The sequence below is a fragment of the Bombina bombina genome, chromosome 5 (genome assembly GCF_027579735.1).
Source record: "Bombina bombina isolate aBomBom1 chromosome 5, aBomBom1.pri, whole genome shotgun sequence".
Taxonomy (NCBI): Eukaryota; Metazoa; Chordata; class Amphibia; order Anura; family Bombinatoridae; genus Bombina; species Bombina bombina.
Window position 1 is genome coordinate 26,027,873 of NC_069503.1, and position 18,809 is coordinate 26,046,681.

Here is an 18,809-nt window from a genome sequence, read left to right on the forward strand (position 1 = left end):
AGTGTGTATTAACCCTTCACTAGCACAGAGAGCTGCACAGTGTGCATTAACCCTTCACTAGCACAGGGAGCAGCACAGTGTGTATTAACCCTTCACTAGCACAGAGAGCAGCACAGTGTGTATTAACCCTTCACTAGCACAGAGAGAAGCACAGTGTGTATTAACCTCATCACTAGCACAGAGAGCAGCACAGTGTGTATTAACCCTTCACTAGCACATAGAGCAGCACAGTGTGTATTAACCCTTCACTAGCACAGAGAGCAGCGCAGTATGTATTAACCCTTCACTAGCACAGAGAGCAGCGCAGTGTGTATTAACCCTTCACTGACACAGAGAGCAGCACAGTGGGTATTAACCCTTCACTAGCACAGAGAGCAGCACAGTGGGTATTAACCCTTCACTGACACAGAGAGCAGCACAGTGTGTATTAACCCTTCACTGACACAGACAGCAGCACAGTGTGTATTAACCCTTCACTAGCACAGAGAGCAGCACAGTGTGTATTAACCCTTCACTAGCACAGAGAGCAGCACAGTGTGTATTAACCCTTCACTAGCACAGAGAGCAGCACAGTGTGTATTAACCCTTCACTAGCACAGAGAGCAGCACAGACTGTATTAACCCTTCACTAGCACAGAGAGCAGCACAGTGTGTATTAACCATTCACTAGCACAGAGAGCAGCACAGTGTGTAGTAACCATTCACTAGCACAGAGAGCAGCACAGTGTGTATTAACCCTTCACTAGCACAGAGAGCAGCACAGTGTGTATTAATCCTTCACTAGCACAGAGAGCAGCACAGTGAGTATTAACCCTTTACTAGAAAAGAGAGCTGCACAGTGTGTATTAACCCTTCACTAGCACAAAGAGTTGAGAGCACTTAGTATCCCATTGCCTTGGCACAAGCAGATGAATAAAATGCATTAAAATAACAAGATTTATAACAATTATAAAACTATTTAAGAAGACCAGAAAGTAACTAAAACTTTTATCACACAACACACACAGCCTGACTCACTCACCCAGTAGCAGCTGCACAGGAAGTAAATGGGAGGAGAACAAAGGTCAGTTCAATACTGAACTACATCTCCCAGAACACATGCAGAGAAGCCACATGTTAAGCAGCAGCCAATCAGACAAAAGAAAAAAATGCAAACACTTCAAAGACAAATTGGATACTTTTAACATTAAATGCTGCAAATTAATAAAATTAGTGACTGAGCCCATTGTCACTGTCATATCCTCTACTAGTGCATTACAGCTACACTATATACATAAAGCTACACAATATATATTAGCACTTTCACTAGCACTGAGCACATTGTCACTGTCATATCCTCTACTAGTGCATTACAGCTACACTATATACATAAAGCTACACAATATATATTAGCACTTTCACTAGCACTGAGCACATTGTCAGTGTCATATCCTCTACTAGTGCATTACAGCTACACTATATACATAAAGCTACACAATATATATTAGCACTTTCACTGGCACTGAGCACATTGTCACTGTCATATCCTCTACTAGTGCATTACAGCTACACTATATACATAAAGCTACACAATATATATTAGCACTTTCACTAGCACTGAGCACATTGTCACTGTCATATCCTCTACTAGTGCATTACAGCTACACTATATACATAAAGCTACACAATATATATTAGCACTTTCACTAGCACTGAGCACATTGTCACTGTCATATCCTCTACTAGTGCATTACAGCTACACTATATACATTAAGGGGTTAAATTTTTTAGTTTCATTCAGTCAACCTGACACCAACCCTCCCCAAAACCATCTTATCTATATAATAACGACACAACACACAAAGTTGGGAGAAAAAACCACCTCCCCAACAGGGGGAGGGGTTGCTTTATTAAATAAATAAATAACCCTAACCTGATTAACCACCAAGCTGGCAAGAAGATCTTGTCCTAATTAACCCTCTAAGGGGTGTGGCCGCCCTGGAAATGAGGACGCCCTCATTCCGCCTACTTCTCCGCCCAAGGAAGATCGACCAGCGAGCCGACCTATCCCTAGCCCCTCGGCGACTAGGGTCCTACACGCCCACTGTACCTTCCTTCTATGATGTTACCGGCCAATTATCTTGTTATGCCACACCCCTTTCCGCCGCCCTTGGGAAAGCATGCCGCCATGCAAACCCCCCACCTATCAGTTTCAGGGTTAACGGAGTCTCCAATACTGGATAGTCAACGGTCCCCCAGCCAAAAGACTGTTAGTCCCGAAGGGAGACCCCATACTATGAATTAAAGCCTTTGGACTTACAAAGGTCCACATGACTATGTAGCCCCCTGCCAAAGGAAACTAAACCAGCTGTCACGAACTGAAGATCCTCCATCTGCTACTGGACCTGTAAAAAATCAGACAACGAACAACCGCCAAACAGGGAGGGCTGGGAGGGAAGACAAAAAACAGGTTAGTGGTTTACTTTCAGTTCTGCAGCTCTAATTATTAGCTCTGAATCTCCACCCTCTCAAGTTCCCCCCCTCCCTGCTCTGCAGGGAACACTCCCCTCTTTTAACTCTATAACTGCTTTCCTTCCTTCCAAAAAATTACCCCTTAAACTGTTCCATACCTAATTAGGTATTCCACTTTCCAAAGCTACACAATATATATTAGCACTTTCACTAGCACAGAGCACATTGTCACTGTCATATCCTCTACTAGTGCATTACAGCTACACTATATACATAAAGCTACACAATATATATTAGCACTTTCACTAGCACTGAGCACATTGTCACTGTCATATCCTCTACTAGTGCATTACAGCTACACTATATACATAAAGCTACACAATATATATTAGCACTTTCACTAGCACTGAGCACATTGTCACTGTCATATCCTCTACTAGTGCATTACAGCTACACTATATACATAAAGTTACACAATATATATTAGCACTTTCACTAGCACTGAGCCCATTGTCACTGTCATATCCTCTACTAGTGCATTACAGCTGCACTATATATACATAAAGCTACACAATATATATTAGCACTTTCACTAGCACTGAGCCCATTGTCACTGTCATATCCTCTACTAGTGCATTACAGCTGCACTATATATACATAAAGCTACACAATATATATTAGCACTTTCACTAGCACTGAGCCCATTGTCACTGTCATATCCTCTACTAGTGCATTACAGCTACACTATATACATAAAGCTACACAATATATATTAGCACTTTCACTAGCACTGAGCCCATTGTCACTGTCATATCCTCTACTAGTGCATTACAGCTACACTATATACATAAAGCTACACAATATATATTAGCACTTTCACTAGCACTGAGCACATTGTCACTGTCATATCCTCTACTAGTGCATTACAGCTACACTATATACATAAAGCTACACAATATATATTAGCACTTTCACTAGCACTGAGCCCATTGTCACTGTCATATCCTCTACTAGTGCATTACAGCTACACTATATACATAAAGCTACACAATATATATTAGCACTTTCACTAGCACTGAGCACATTGTCACTGTCATATCCTCTACTAGTGCATTACAGCTACACTATATACATAAAGCTACACAATATATATTAGCACTGAGCACATTGTCACTTTCATATCCTCTACTAGTGCATTACAGCTACACTATATACATAAAGCTACACAATATATATTAGCACTTTCACTAGCACTGAGCACATTGTCACTGTCATATCCTCTACTAGTGCATTACAGCTACACTATATACATAAAGCTACACAATATATATTAGCACTTTCACTAGCACTGAGCCCATTGTCACTGTCATATCCTCTACTAGTGCATTACAGCTACACTATATACATAAAGCTACACAATATATATTAGCACTTTCACTAGCACTGAGCACATTGTCACTGTCATATCCTCTACTAGTGCATTACAGCTACACTATATACATAAAGTTACACAATATATATTAGCACTTTCACTAGCACTGAGCCCATTGTCACTGTCATATCCTCTACTAGTGCATTACAGCTACACTATATACATAAAGCTACACAATATATATTAGCACTTTCACTAGCACTGAGCACATTGTCACTGTTATATCCTCTACTAGTGCATTACAGCTACACTATATACATAAAGCTACACTATATATATTAGCACTTTCACTAGCACTGAGCACATTGTCACTGTCATATCCTCTACTAGTGCATTACAGCTACACTATATACATAAAGCTACACAATATATATTAGCACTTTCACTAGCACTGAGCACATTGTCACTGTCATATCCTCTACTAGTGCATTACAGCTACACTATATACATAAAGCTACACAATATATATTAGCACTTTCACTAGCACTGAGCACATTGTCACTGTCATATCCTCTACTAGTGCATTACAGCTACACTATATACATAAAGCTACACAATATATATTAGCACTTTCACTAGCACTGAGCAAATTGTCACTGTCATATCCTCTACTAGTGCATTACAGCTACACTATATACATAAAGCTACACAATATATATTAGCACTTTCACTAGCACTGAGCACATTGTCACTGTCATATCCTCTACTAGTGCATTACAGCTACACTATATACATAAAGCTACACAATATATATTAGCACTTTCACTAGCACTGAGCCCATTGTCACTGTCATATCCTCTGCTAGTGCATTACAGCTACACTATATACATAAAGCTACACAATATATATTAGCACTTTCACTAGCACTGAGCACATTGTCACTGTCATATCCTCTACTAGTGCATTACAGCTACACTATATACATAAAGCTACACAATATATATTAGCACTTTCACTAGCACTGAGCACATTGTCACTGTCATATCCTCTACTAGTGCATTACAGCTGCACTATATACATAAAGCTACACAATATATATTAGCACTTTCACTAGCACTGAGCACATTATCACTGTCATATCCTCTACTAGTGCATTACAGCTACACTATATACATAAAGCTACACAATATATATTAGCACTTTCACTAGCACTGAGCACATTGTCACTGTCATATCCTCTACTAGTGCATTACAGCTACACTATATACATAAAGCTACACAATATATATTAGCACTTTCACTAGCACTGAGCACATTGTCACTGTCATATCCTCTACTAGTGCATTACAGCTACACTATATACATAAAGCTACACAATATATATTAGCACTTTCACTAGCACTGAGCCCATTGTCACTGTCATATCCTCTAATAGTGCATTAGAGCTACACTATATACATAAAGCTACACAATATATATTAGCACTTTCACTAGCACTGAGCACATTGTCACTGTTATATCCTCTACTAGTGCATTACAGCTACACTATATACATAAAGCTACACAATATATATTAGCACTTTCACTAGCACTGAGCACATTGTCACTGTCATATCCTCTACTAGTGCATTACAGCTACACTATATACATAAAGCTACACAATATATATTAGCACTTTCACTAGCACTGAGCACATTGTCACTGTCATATCCTCTACTAGTGCATTACAGCTACACTATATACATAAAGCTACACAATATATATTAGCACTGAGCACATTGTCACTGTCATATCCTCTACTAGTGCATTACAGCTACACTATATACATAAAGCTACACAATATATATTAGCACTTTCACTAGCACTGAGCACATTGTCACTGTCATATCCTCTACTAGTGCATTACAGCTACACTATATACATAAAGCTACACAATATATATTAGCACTTTCACTAGCACTGAGCAAATTGTCACTGTCATATCCTCTACTAGTGCATTACAGCTACACTATATACATAAAGCTACACAATATATATTAGCACTTTCACTAGCACTGAGCACATTGTCACTGTCATATCCTCTACTAGTGCATTACAGCTACACTATATACATAAAGCTACACAATATATATATTAGCACTTTCACTAGCACTGAGCACATTGTCACTGTCATATCCTCTACTAGTGCATTACAGCTACACTATATACATAAAGCTACACAATATATATTAGCACTTTCACTAACACTGAGCACATTGTCACTGTCATATCCTCTACTAGTGCATTACAGCTACACTATATACATAAAGCTACACAATATATATTAGCACTAGCACTGAGCACATTGTCACTGTCATATCCTCTACTAGTGCATTACAGCTACACTATATACATAAAGCTACACAATATATATTAGCACTTTCACTAGCACTGAGCCCATTGTCACTGTCATATCCTCTACTAGTGCATTACAGCTACACTATATACATAAAGCTACACAATATATATTAGCACTTTCACTAGCACTGAGCACATTGTCACTGTCATATCCTCTACTAGTGCATTACAGCTACACTATATACATAAAGTTACACAATATATATTAGCACTTTCACTAGCACTGAGCCCATTGTCACTGTCATATCCTCTACTAGTGCATTACAGCTACACTATATACATAAAGCTACACAATATATATTAGCACTTTCACTAGCACTGAGCACATTGTCACTGTTATATCCTCTACTAGTGCATTACAGCTACACTATATACATAAAGCTACACTATATATATTAGCACTTTCACTAGCACTGAGCACATTGTCACTGTCATATCCTCTACTAGTGCATTACAGCTACACTATATACATAAAGCTACACAATATATATTAGCACTTTCACTAGCACTGAGCACATTGTCACTGTCATATCCTCTACTAGTGCATTACAGCTACACTATATACATAAAGCTACACAATATATATTAGCACTTTCACTAGCACTGAGCCCATTGTCACTGTCATATCCTCTACTAGTGCATTACAGCTACACTATATACATAAAGCTACACAATATATATTAGCACTTTCACTAGCACTGAGCACATTGTCACTGTCATATCCTCTACTAGTGCATTACAGCTACACTATATACATAAAGTTACACAATATATATTAGCACTTTCACTAGCACTGAGCCCATTGTCACTGTCATATCCTCTACTAGTGCATTACAGCTACACTATATACATAAAGCTACACAATATATATTAGCACTTTCACTAGCACTGAGCACATTGTCACTGTTATATCCTCTACTAGTGCATTACAGCTACACTATATACATAAAGCTACACTATATATATTAGCACTTTCACTAGCACTGAGCACATTGTCACTGTCATATCCTCTACTAGTGCATTACAGCTACACTATATACATAAAGCTACACAATATATATTAGCACTTTCACTAGCACTGAGCACATTGTCACTGTCATATCCTCTACTAGTGCATTACAGCTACACTATATACATAAAGCTACACAATATATATTAGCACTTTCACTAGCACTGAGCACATTGTCACTGTCATATCCTCTACTAGTGCATTACAGCTACACTATATACATAAAGCTACACAATATATATTAGCACTTTCACTAGCACTGAGCAAATTGTCACTGTCATATCCTCTACTAGTGCATTACAGCTACACTATATACATAAAGCTACACAATATATATTAGCACTTTCACTAGCACTGAGCCCATTGTCACTGTCATATCCTCTGCTAGTGCATTACAGCTACACTATATACATAAAGCTACACAATATATATTAGCACTTTCACTAGCACTGAGTACATTGTCACTGTCATATCCTCTACTAGTGCATTACAGCTACACTATATACATAAAGCTACACAATATATATTAGCACTAGCACTGAGCACATTGTCACTGTCATATCCTCTACTAGTGCATTACAGCTACACTATATACATAAAGCTACAGAATATATATTAGCACTTTCACTAGCACTGAGCCCATTGTCACTGTCATATCCTCTACTAGTGCATTACAGCTACACTATATACATAAAGCTACACAATATATATTAGCACTTTCACTAGCACTGAGCACATTGTCACTGTCATATCCTCTACTAGTGCATTACAGCTACACTATATACATAAAGTTACACAATATATATTAGCACTTTCACTAGCACTGAGCCCATTGTCACTGTCATATCCTCTACTAGTGCATTACAGCTACACTATATACATAAAGCTACACAATATATATTAGCACTTTCACTAGCACTGAGCACATTGTCACTGTTATATCCTCTACTAGTGCATTACAGCTACACTATATACATAAAGCTACACTATATATATTAGCACTTTCACTAGCACTGAGCACATTGTCACTGTCATATCCTCTACTAGTGCATTACAGCTACACTATATACATAAAGCTACACAATATATATTAGCACTTTCACTAGCACTGAGCACATTGTCACTGTCATATCCTCTACTAGTGCATTACAGCTACACTATATACATAAAGCTACACAATATATATTAGCACTTTCACTAGCACTGAGCACATTGTCACTGTCATATCCTCTACTAGTGCATTACAGCTACAGTATATACATAAAGCTACACAATATATATTAGCACTTTCACTAGCACTGAGCACATTGTCACTGTCATATCCTCTACTAGTGCATTACAGCTACACTATATACATAAAGCTACACAACATATATTAGCACTTTCACTAGCACTGAGCACATTGTCACTGTCATATCCTCTACTAGTGCATTACAGCTACACTATATACATAAAGCTACACAATATATATTAGCACTTTCACTAGCACTGAGCACATTGTCACTGTCATATCCTCTACTAGTGCATTACAGCTACACTATATACATAAAGCTACACAATATATATTAGCACTTTCACTAGCACTGAGCACATTGTCACTGTCATATCCTATACTAGTGCATTACAGCTACACTATATACATAAAGCTACACAATATATATTAGCACTTTCACTAGCACTGAGCCCATTGTCACTGTCATATCCTCTACTAGTGCATTACAGCTACACTATATACATAAAGCTACACAATATATATATTAGCACTTTCACTAGCACTGAGCACATTGTCACTGTCATATCCTCTACTAGTACATTAGACACTACACTATATACATAAAGCTACACAATATATATTAGCACTTTCACTAGCACTGAGCCCATTGTCACTGTCATATCCTCTACTAGTACATTACAGCTACACTATATACATAAAGCTACACAATATATATTAGCACTTTCACTAGCACTGAGCACATTGTCACTGTCATATCCTTTACTAGTGCATTACAGCTACACTATATACATAAAGCTACACAATATATATTAGCACTTTCACTAGCACTGAGCACATTGTCACTGTCATATCCTCTACTAGTGCATTACAGCTACACTATATACATAAAGCTACACAATATATATTAGCACTGAGCACATTGTCACTGTCATATCCTCTACTAGTGCATTACAGCTACACTATATACATAACGCTACACAATATATATTAGCACTTTCACTAGCACTGAGCACATTGTCACTGTCATATCCTCTACTAGTGCATTACAGCTACACTATATACATAAAGCTACACAATATATATTAGCACTTTCACTAGCACTGAGCACATTGTCACTGTCATATCCTCTACTAGTGCATTACAGCTACACTATATACATAAAGCTACATAATATATATAAGCACTTTCACTAGCACTGAGCCCATTGTCACTGTCATATCCTCTACTAGTGCATTACAGCTACACTATATACATAAAGCTACACAATATATATTAGCACTTTCACTAGCACTGAGCACATTGTCACTGTCATATCCTCTACTAGTGCATTACAGCTACACTATATACATAAAGCTACACAATATATATTAGCACTTTCACTAGCACTGAGCACATTGTCACTGTCATATCCTCTACTAGTGCATTACAGCTACACTATATACATAAAGCTACACAATATATATTAGCACTTTCACTAGCACTGAGCACATTGTCACTGTCATATCCTCTACTAGTGCATTACAGCTACACTACATACATAAAGCTACACTATATATATTAGCACTTTCACTAGCACTGAGCCTATTGTCACTGTCATATCCTCTACTAGTGCATTACAGCTACACTATATACATAAAGCTACACTATATATATTAGCACTTTCACTAGCACTGAGCCCATTGTCACTGTCATATCCTCTACTAGTGCATTACAGCTACACTATATACATAAAGCTACACAATATATATTAGCACATTCACTAGCACTGAGCCCATTGTCACTGTCATATCCTCTACTAGTGCATTACAGACACTACACTATATACATAAAGCTACACTATATATATTAGCACTTTCACTAGCACTGAGCACATTGTCACTGTCATATCCTCTACTAGTGCATTACAGCTACACTATATACATAAAGCTAGACAATATATAGTGTAGCTGTAATGTACTAGTAGAGGATATGACAGTGACAATGGGCTCTGTGCTAGTGAAAGTGATAATATAAACATAAAGCTACACAATATATATTAGCACTTTCACTAGCACTGAGCACATTGTCACTGTCATATCCTCTACTAGTGCATCACAGCTACACTATATACATAAAGCTACACAATATATATTAGCACTTTCACTAGCACTGAGCCCATTGTCACTGTCATATCCTCTACTAGTGCATTACAGCTACACTATATACATAAAGCTACACAATATATATTAGCACTTTCACTAGCACAGATCCCATTGTCACTGTCATATCCTCTACTAGTGCATTAGACACTACACTATATACATAAAGCTACACAATATATATTAGCACTTTCACTAGCACTGAGCCCATTGTCACTGTCATATCCTCTACTAGTGCATTACAGCTACACGCTATGTATTAGCACTTTCACTAGCACTGAGCCCATTGTCACTGTCATATCCTCTACTAGTACATTACAGCTACACTACATACATAAAGCTACACTATATATATTAGCACTTTCACTAGCACTGAGCCTATTGTCACTGTCATATCCTCTACTAGTGCATTACAGCTACACTATATACATAAAGCTACACTATATATATTAGCACTTTCACTAGCACTGAGCCCATTGTCACTGTCATATCCTCTACTAGTGCATTACAGCTACACTATATACATAAAGCTACACAATATATATTAGCACATTCACTAGCACTGAGCCCATTGTCACTGTCATATCCTCTACTAGTGCATTACAGACACTACACTATATACATAAAGCTACACTATATATATTAGCACTTTCACTAGCACTGAGCACATTGTCACTGTCATATCCTCTACTAGTGCATTACAGCCACACTATATACATAAAGCTAGACAATATATAGTGTAGCTGTAATGTACTAGTAGAGGATATGACAGTGACAATGGGCTCTGTGCTAGTGAAAGTGATAATATAAACATAAAGCTACACAATATATATTAGCACTTTCACTAGCACTGAGCACATTGTCACTGTCATATCCTCTACTAGTGCATTACAGCTACACTATATACATAAAGCTACACACTATATATTAGCACTTTCACTAGCACTGAGCACATTGTCACTGTCATATCCTCTACTAGTGCATTACAGCTACACTATATACATAAAGCTACACAATATATATTAGCACTTTCACTAGCACTGAGCACATTGTCACTGTCATATCCTCTACTAGTGCATTACAGCTACACTATATACATAAAGCTACACAATATATATTAGCACTTTCACTAGCACTGAGCACATTGTCACTGTCATATCCTCTACTAGTGCATTACAGCTACACTATATACATAAAGCTACACAATATATATTAGCACTTTCACTAGCACTGAGCCCATTGTCACTGTCATATCCTCTACTAGTGCATTACAGCTACACTATATACACAAAGCTACACAATATATATTAGCACTTTCACTAGCACTGAGCACATTGTCACTGTCATATCCTCTACTAGTGCATTACAGCTGCACTATATACATAAAGCTACAAAATATATATTAGCACTTTCACTAGCACTGAGCACATTGTCACTGTCATATCCTCTACTAGTGCATTACAGCTACACTATATACATAAAGCTACACAATATATATTAGCACTTTCACTAGCACTGAGCACATTGTCACTGTCATATCCTCTACTAGTGCATTACAGCTACACTATATACATAAAGCTACATAATATATATTAGCACTTTCACTAGCACTGAGCCCATTGTCACTGTCATATCCTCTACTAGTGCATTACAGCTACACTATATACATAAAGCTACACAATATATATTAGCACTTTCACTAGCACTGAGAAGAGCTGCACTTTGTATTAACCCTTCACTAGCACAGAGAGCAGCACAGTGTGTATTAACCCTTCACTAGCACAGAGAGCAGCACAGTGTGTATTAACCCTTCACTAGCACAGAGAGCAGCACAGTATGTATTAACCCTTCACTAGCACAGGGAACTGCACAGTGCATATTAACCCTTCACTTGCACAGAGAGCAGCACAGTGTGTATTAACCCTTCAATAGCACAGGGAGCTGCACAGTGTGTATTATCCCTTCACTAGCACAGAGAGCAACACAGTATGTATTAACTCTTCACTAGCACAGAGAGCAGCACAGTGTGTATTAACCCTTCACTAGCACAGAGAGCAGCACAGTGTGTATTATCCCTTCACTAGCACAGAGAGCAGCACAGTGTGTATTAACCCCTTCACTACCAAAGGGAGCTGCACAGTGTGTATTAACCCTTCACTAGCACAGAGAGCAGCACAGTGTGTATAAACCCTTCACTAGCACAGAGAGCAGCACAGTGTGCATTATCCCTTCACTAGCACAGAGAGCAGCACAGCACAGTGTGTATTAACCCTTCACTAGCACAGAGAGCAGCACAGTGTGTATTAACCCTTCACTAGCACAGGGAGCAGCACATTATGTATTAACCTTTTACCAATACAGAGAGCTGCACAGTGTGTATTAACCCTTCACTAGCACAGAAAGCAGCACAGTGTGTATTAACCCTTCACTATCACACATAGCAGCACAGTGTGTATTAACCCTTCACTAGCACAGAGAGCAGCACAGTGTGTATTAACCGTTCACTAGAACAGAGAGCAGCACAGTGTGTATTAACCCTTCACTAACACGGAGAGCAGCACAGTGTGCATTAACCCTTCACTAGCACAGAGAGCATCACAGTGTGCATTAACCCTTCACTAGCACAGAAAGCATCACAGTGTGTATTAACCCTTCACTAGCACGGAGAGCAGCACAGTGTGTATTAACTCTTCACTAGCACAGAGAGCAGCACAGTATGTATTAACCTTTCACTAGCACAGAGAGCAGCATAGTGTGTATTAACCCTTCACTAACACAGAGAGCAGCACAGTGTATATTAATCCTTCACTAGCATAGAGAGCAGCACAGTGTGTATTAACCCTTCACTAGTACAGAGAGCAGCACAGTGTGTATTAACCCTTCACTAGCACAGAGAGCAGCACAGTGTGTATTAACCCTTCACTAGCACAGAGAGCAGCACAGTGTGTATTAACCCTTCACTGGCACAGAGAGCAGCACAGTGTGTATTAACCCTTCACTAGCACAGAGAGCAGCACAGTGTGTATTAACCCTTCATAGAGCACAGAGAGCAGTACAATGTGTATTAACCCTTCATAGAGCACAGCAAGCAGCACAGTGTGTATTAACCCTTCACTGACACAGAGAGCAGCACAGTGTGTATTAACCCTCCACTAGCACAGAGAGCAGCACAGTGTGTATTAACCCTTCACTAGCACAGAGAGCAGCATAGTGTGTATTAACCCTTCACTAGCACAGAGAGCAGCACAGTATGTATTAACCCTTCACTAGCACAGAGAGCAGCACAGTGTGTATTAACCCCTCACTAGCACAGAAAGCAGCACAGTGTGTATTAACCCTAGGACAGAGAGCAGCACAGTGTGTATTGACCCTTCACTAGCACAGCGAACAGCACAGTGTGTATTAACCCTAGGACAGAGAGCAGCACAGTGTGTATTAACCCTTCACTAGCACAGCGAACAGCACAGTGTGTATTAACCCTTTACTAGTACAGAGAGCAGCACAGTGTGTATTAACCCTTCACTAGCACAGAGAGCAGCACAGTGTGTATTAAACCTAGGACAGAGAGCAGCAGAGAGTGTATAACCCTTCACTAGCACAGAGAGCAGCACAGTGTGTATTAACCCTTCACTAGCACAGAGAGCTGTAGTGTGTATTAACCCTTCACTAGCACAGAGAGCTACACAGTGTGTATTAACCCTTCACTAGCACAGAGAGCTGCACTTTGTATTAACCCATTCACTAGCACAGGGAGCAGCACAGTGTATATTAACCCTTCACTAGCACAGAGAGCAGCACAGTGTGTATTAACCCTTCACTAGGACAGAGAGCAACACAGTGTATATTAACCCTTCACTAGCACAGAGAGCAGCATAGTGTGTATTAACTCTTCACTAGCACAGTATGTATTAAACCTTCACTAGCACAGAGAGCAGCACAGTGTGTATTAACCCTTCACTAGCACAGAGAGCAGCACAGTGTGTATTAACCCTTCACTAGCACAGAGAGCAGCACAGTATGTATTAACCCTTCACTAGCACAGGGAACTGCACAGTGCATATTAACCCTTCACTTGCACAGAGAGCAGCACAGTGTGTATTAACCCTTCAATAGCACAGGGAGCTGCACAGTGTGTATTATCCCTTCACTAGCACAGAGAGCAACACAGTGTGTATTGACTATTCACTAGCACAGAGAGCAGCACAGTGTGTATTAACTCTTCACTAGCACAGAGAGCAGCACAGTGTGTATTAACCCTTCACTAGCACAGAGAGCAGCACAGTGTGTATTAACCCTTCACTAGCACAGAAAGCAGCACAGTGTGTATTAACCCTTCACTATCACACATAGCAGCACAGTGTGTATTAACCCTTCACTAGCACAGAGAGCATCACAGTGTGCATTAACCCTTCACTAGCACAGAAAGCATCACAGTGTGTATTAACCCTTCACTAGCACGGAGAGCAGCACAGTGTGTATTAACTCTTCACTAGCACAGAGAGCAGCACAGTATGTATTAACCTTTCACTAGCACAGAGAGCAGCACAGTGTGTATTAACCCTTCACTAACACAGAGAGCAGCACAGTGTATATTAATCCTTCACTAGCATAGAGAGCAGCACAGTGTGTATTAACCCTTCACTAGTACAGAGAGCAGCACAGTGTGTATTAACCCTTCACTAGCACAGAGAGCAGCACAGTGTGTATTAACCCTTCACTAGCACAGAGAGCAGCACAGTGTGTATTAACCCTTCACTGGCACAGAGAGCAGCACAGTGTGTATTAACCCTTCACTAGCACAGAGAGCAGCACAGTGTGTATTAACCCTTCACTAGCACAGAGAGCAGTACAATGTGTATTAACCCTTCATAGAGCACAGCAAGCAGCACAGTGTGTATTAACCCTTCACTGGCACAGAGAGCAGCACAGTGTGTATTAACCCTTCACTAGCACAGAGAGCAGCATAGTGTGTATTAACCCTTCACTAGCACAGAGAGCAGCACAGTATGTATTAACCCTTCACTAGCACAGAGAGCAGCACAGTGTGTATTAACCCCTCACTAGCACAGAAAGCAGCACAGTGTGTATTAACCCTAGGACAGAGAGCAGCACAGTGTGTATTGACCCTTCACTAGCACAGCGAACAGCACAGTGTGTATTAACCCTAGGACAGAGAGCAGCACAGTGTATATTAACCCTTCACTAGCACAGCGAACAGCACAGTGTGTATTAACCCTTTACTAGTACAGAGAGCAGCACAGTGTGTATTAACCCTTCACTAGCACAGAGAGCAGCACAGTGTGTATTAAACCTAGGACAGAGAGCAGCAGAGAGTGTATAACCCTTCACTAGCACAGAGAGCAGCACAGTGTGTATTAACCCTTCACTAGCACAGAGAGCTGTAGTGTGTATTAACCCTTCACTAGCACAGAGAGCTACACAGTGTGTATTAACCCTTCACTAGCACAGAGAGCTGCACTTTGTATTAACCCATTCACTAGCACAGGGAGCAGCACAGTGTATATTAACCCTTCACTAGCACAGAGAGCAGCACAGTGTGTATTAACCCTTCACTAGGACAGAGAGCAACACAGTGTATATTAACCCTTCACTAGCACAGAGAGCAGCATAGTGTGTATTAACTCTTCACTAGCACAGTATGTATTAAACCTTCACTAGCACAGAGAGCACCACAGTATGTATTAACCCTTCACTAACACAGAGAGCTGCACAGTGTGTATTAACCCTTCACTAGCATAGAGAGCAGCACAGTGTGTATTAACCCTTCACTAGCACAGAAAGCAGCACAGTGTATTAACCCTTCACTAGCACATGGAGCTGCACATTATGTATTAACCTTTTACTAATACAGAGAGCTGCACAGTGTGTATTAACCCTTCACTAGCACAGAGAGCTACACAGTGTGTATTAACCCTTCACTAGCACAGAGAGCAGCACAGTGTGTATTAACCCTTCACTAGCACAGAGAGCAGCACAGTGTGTATTAACCCTTCACTAGTACAGATAGCAGCACAGTGTGTATTAACCCTTCACTAGTACAGAGAGCAGCACAGTGTGTATTAACCCTTCACTAGTACAGAGAGCAGCACAGTGTGTATTAACCCCTCACTAGTACAGAGAGCAGCACAGTGTGTATTAACCCTTCACTAGCACAGAGAGCAGCACAGTGTGTATTAACCCTTCACTAGTACAGAGAGCAGCACAGTGTGTATTAACCCTTCACTAGCACAGAGAGCAGCACAGTGTGTATTAACCCTTCACTAGCACAGAGAGCAGCACAGTGTGTATTAACCCTTCACTAGCACAGAGAGCAGCACAGTGTGTATTAACCCTTCACTAGCACAGAGAGCAGCACAGTGTGCATTAACCCTTCACTAGCACAGAGAGCAGCACAGTGTGTATTAACCCTTCACTAGCACAGAGAGCAGCACAGTGTGTATTAACCCCTCACTAGTACAGAGAGCAGCACAGTGTGTATTAACCCTTCACTAGCACAGAGAGCAGCACAGTGTGTATTAACCCCTCACTAGCACAGAGAGCAGCACAGTGTGTATTAACCCTTCACTAGCACAGAGAGCAGCACAGTGTGTATTAACCCTTCACTAGCACAGTGTGTATTAACCCTTCACTAGCACAGAGAGCAGCACAGTGTGTATTAACCCTTCACTAGCACAGAGAGCAGCACAGTGTGTATTAACCCTTCACTAACACAAAGAGTTGAACAGCACTTACTATCTCATTGCCTGACACAAGCAGATGAATAAGATGCAGTAAAAGAACAAGATTTATAACAATTATAAACTTTTTAAGAAGACCAGAAAGTGACTAAAACATTTATCACACAATACACACAGCCTGACTCACTCACCCAGCAGCAGCTGCACAGGAAGTAAGTGGGAGGGGAACAACAGAACACTGGAGCGCCACTCTAGACAGGAGTCATGTGACCTCCACTCAAGGTTTTTTTTATTAAATAAACTTTAATGTAACAAACAACCAATAGACAGCGACACAACATGATCCCATATTTTTGAACCCCAAACCAACACCACACCGCACCCATTCTCTATGACCTATTTTCTTGTCCTCGTATTCATTCACAATATATGCGTTATTCATCTCTAAATATGGCCGCCTAACTCCCCCCACCATTACGTATCTACCTTCTCTTTAAAAGCATCCGCCAATCACAAAGCAATCCTTGGTCAGAATGTTAAAACTCGTTCACAGACGTTTGCGCATGCGCGATTGTATAGGAACAAAAAAAGTGGGACTTTAGTTTGCACAATTGTTTCTGCCGTATCCTATATGTAAATGTACCTTAATACGATAATAATAGACAGTTGTCACCGGCATTGAAAGGTTTATTTTTACAGGTCTGAATCGCATGTATATTATGTTTTAAATTATAGTGATTCAAAATTCAATTTTAATTCAATTTGAATTCAATTCTCTTTGATTTTTCCTAATATTTTGTTATGCTTTGCTGTGCGTGACGGCCATATTATTTCAAGTCATATTTTCTGAGATCTGATTATCTACTTGGACATGCGATTTATTTAATGCCTAGACCTCCAAGGGCTACAACCTCAATAATATACATTTTACGATTCAGACCTGCAAAAATAAATGGGCCTGAGAGACAGCACAAAAGAGAGAGGAGAGACAGAGACAGCACAAAAGAGAGGGGAGAAAGAGAGCAAAAGAGAGGGGGGATAGAGAGCGAGCAAGGGGTAAGAGAGAGAGCGCAAAAGAGAGTTGGAGAGAGAGCGCAAAAGAGAGGGGGAGAGAGAGCGCAAAAGAGAGGGGGGAGAGAGAGCGAGCAAGGGGTGAGAGAGAGAGCGCAAAAGAGAGGGGGAGAGAGAGCGCAAAAGAGAGGGGGAGAGAGAGCGCGAAAGAGAGGGGAGAGAGCGCGAAAGAGAGGGGAGAGAGCGCGAAAGAGAGGGGAGAGAGCGCGAAAGAGAGGGGAGAGAGAGAGCGCGAAAGAGAGGGGAGAGAGAGCGCAAAAGAGAGGGGAAGAGAGAGCACAAAAGAGAGGGGGAGAGAGAGCGCAAAAGAGAGGGGGAGAGAGAGCGCAAAAGAGTGGGGGAGAGAGAGTGCAGAAGAGAGGGGGGAGAGAGAGCTCAAAAGAGAGGGGGAGGGAGAGAGCAAGGGGTGGGACCGCTGTACTGCAAAAAATGGCCCGTG

General features: G+C 40.3%; 1 protein-coding gene across 1 annotated transcript in view; it reads right to left on the reverse strand.

Moving 5' to 3' along the window:
• LOC128659727 (oocyte zinc finger protein XlCOF6-like) overlaps nt 1-17,516 on the reverse strand; it is a 60,045-nt gene extending 42,529 nt beyond the window's left edge. Inside the window, exon 1 of the mRNA XM_053713307.1 lies at nt 17,491-17,516. The gene's annotated coding sequence lies outside the window, so the exon portion shown is untranslated. The remainder of the gene's footprint in view (nt 1-17,490) is intronic.
• Between the last annotated feature and the right edge of the window lie 1,293 nt (nt 17,517-18,809).